The sequence below is a fragment of the Miscanthus floridulus genome, chromosome 10 (assembly GCF_019320115.1).
Source record: "Miscanthus floridulus cultivar M001 chromosome 10, ASM1932011v1, whole genome shotgun sequence".
Classification (NCBI taxonomy): domain Eukaryota; kingdom Viridiplantae; phylum Streptophyta; class Magnoliopsida; order Poales; family Poaceae; genus Miscanthus; species Miscanthus floridulus.
The window spans coordinates 6,852,662-6,855,660 of NC_089589.1; the positions used below are offsets into that span (position 1 = coordinate 6,852,662).

The window sequence follows — 2,999 nt, forward strand, 5'->3', positions numbered from 1 at the left end:
ACTGACATGTGTTTTGTAAAAAGAAAAAGAAAAAGGAAAAAAAGAGGACATGTCATTTAAAAAATGAAGAAAATGCAAAAAGAATGGGAATTTACTGATGAGTTACTAAAAGAGGACTTATCACAACGAAGTCACTGAAATATTCAAAGGATCCAAACCACACCAAAATGAAATCAAATCTAAATATCAAATAGTTAAAAAAACAGCCAACCAGCCCGGTGCGTGCACACACACAGTATTCAGTTTCAGTATACACAAATACACCCTTTCCCGTGGCCCGCATTTGCGGGAGAAGGAAGCGAAGGCAGCGGATGAGGAGCAAAGGTGCCCTCTTTCGTCCCTTTCCTCCTTCCTCCCTCCCTCACGTTAATCCTCCCTGGTTTTCACTTCATCCATGCGACATGTCCAGCATCGCAACGGTGTTTCTTGATCCTTCTGTCTGAGAAGTGAGTACCACCTCGTATTGCTCCCCTCCACATTCTACACACCCTAACCCTAGCGAATCATGCAACCTTTCGTGTCCTTACGCCACAACGTTTTATTCTTCTGGCAGATTTCGGGTCGTCGTTTCTTGATCGTGGTTGTCGTCTCGCGAAGATCCCCTCGGTTTGAGATTTTCTCGGCGGGTTGGGTCAGGTAGTGGTCTGCTTCCATCCCGTGCCCACCAGGTGTTTGTTTATATGCCTGCGCGCCTTTTTACTTGCTGTTCTGTCTGCTCTCTGATCACGCGTTGCTGTTATTTGCAGGATGTCGGAGAAGAACCAAAGATCACCGCCATGGCCTGACCTCGCAGAAGAGCTCCTCGCCCTCGTGTTCCTCCACCTCCCAAGGCGTGCAGATGGCGTCTTCTTTACCGCCGTCTGCCGCGCCTGGCGCTCTGCGGTGCAGCAGTGCCGCCTGCAGCCGCCGTCGCCAGTGCCCTGGCTCATACTTCCTGATGGCAGCGCCACCCGCTTCCCTTGCGGCGACGAGACCTTCCACCTGCCGGATGGCGTTCGCTACCTCGACTCCTGTGGCGAGTGGCTTCTCTTGTCGCGGGATGACAGCAGCTGTTTCCTTATGAATCCCTTCACCAAGGCCACCATGCTGCTTCCTAATCTGGGTTCTTACACCACCTACTCTGACCCTTCGGAAATCATCCATGACCGTAGGCCCTTTGGGTTGTTGCAGATTAGCAGCAATGACATATCTGAGGTATCTGTTTTGAGTCTGGTGGTGTGTTCGAAATGCCTCATTGCTGCGATAGTTACTACTAAGGTCTTTGGTGGACCTATAGGTACACTAGCACTGTGCCGACCAGGGGATGGTGCATGGTCTGTGGGAACAACCGAACGCTACCCCCTTTCCTCCCTTTCCTCGCCTGAGTCGTCCGTGCGCTAACCGTCGTTCGCCAGGTCGCCGATGTCCACCCTCCTCACCTCGCCGCCCACCGCCACCTCCGCCTTCCACCCGTTCACCTCCGCCATCAATGTGGCAGAACCGTCCGAAATAACACGTTTTCGGAGGCACTCGTCTTTCACTAGACACTAAGCACCTCGAAAGTGAGCTACATCAGACAGTTCCGTTGAGCATACCCCAAGGGGGAACTCGAAACAATTCAAATTTTACATCTAGAATCCAATAATGAGTACGAGCTTACAATACTTAGTTCATTTTATACAACAAGAGTTCTTAGAAATTATTTATTACAATACCAGATTTTAGAGTGTGATAATGAAATAGCGGAATAAAAATAAACATCTAGCGAAAACGATACAAGGATTCGTCTGTGCCCACCAGAAGAATCCTCCACACAAGAGCTACTCCTCAAGCTGCACATGCAACAGGGGTAAAATAAACCCTGAATACACAATGTATTCGCAAGACTTACCCGACTAGTGTGAATAGTTTTCTGACCCCAAGGAGTATGATAGGCAACAAGGGTTTGCTGTTTTCTTTTTGTTTGCGAAAAGCATTACTAGGAGCACCTCCTTAAGATCAAGTTTTATTAACAGTCATGATTACTTCATTAGCTAACCATTCTAAGTAAGCATCTGTTCTACTTTCAAGCAAGGGTTGAGCAATCGGAACTATTTTATCATCTTTCATCTTTTAGTTCTTACTACGGTGCTAGACCATAGCTAAGTCGTATCGTCTCACGGAAACGGCGATTCGCAAACCAATGTATCCCAGCTGGGTACCCCGAAACACACGTCCCGTTTGTACCCCAGGCATAAACAAGACCAACCCATTCCACTCCTGTCAAGGGGTCCAAATACTTGTCCAAACTTGGACTCCAAGTCCCCACACTTGAGACCCGGTCTCAGTATGGTGCGTAGACCTCCACCTTTTTTCGCCTCCAATCAGTCGGTTATGGAAAGAGCTGGAACCCACGACAAGAGCATAACGAGTCATCCCGCTCCTATAAGCAAGTATGTGCTTAGGATAATAAGTCTGTGACCTGACTACCATCAACAGCAACGAACGGTCCTTAATCGACACGGACAGGGAAAACAGTGTAACCAAGCCAAGCCCTGTCGCCGCGGGACACAACTTGTCACACCCACCAATACCCATACCATATCCCTGCCCGGTCTCCATTTTTTCCTTTCATCATTTTATCATGAGAGTAAATATAATAATCACTTATTATGAGTAACGGCAGGTTACTTACGCTACCGAAAACCTAAGCATAGCATCTACTCAATCCTGCACTAGTAAGACTCATAGGACAGATATATCTATGCATGTGGTTTTCATAAAAATTCCTGTAACGTAAATGCACATCACATATATATATTCAGTGATTATAAAAAATAAGGGTTATGCACCGGGGCTTGACTTGGGCAGGCGCGGTGTTAGCTAAGTCAGTCGACGGTGGCTCTAGGACTTCCTCCCTCATGAGGATGTCCTCCTCGTACTCCTTGACGATCTTCTTGAACTCGCGATCGTCGGTGGTCACTATCTCCACCAACTTATTCTCTACATGCATGCGATGATGATACAACACTTAGCATTTA

General features: G+C 47.5%; 1 long non-coding RNA gene across 1 annotated transcript; it reads left to right on the forward strand.

Annotated features, from left to right (window-relative positions):
* Positions 1-284: 284 nt before the first annotated feature.
* LOC136486155 (uncharacterized) lies at positions 285-1,059 on the forward strand. Its single transcript, XR_010766685.1, has 3 exons — positions 285-446; positions 554-636; positions 747-1,059. It is a non-coding gene; the product is annotated as an uncharacterized lncRNA (long non-coding RNA).
* Positions 1,060-2,999: the final 1,940 nt, after the last annotated feature.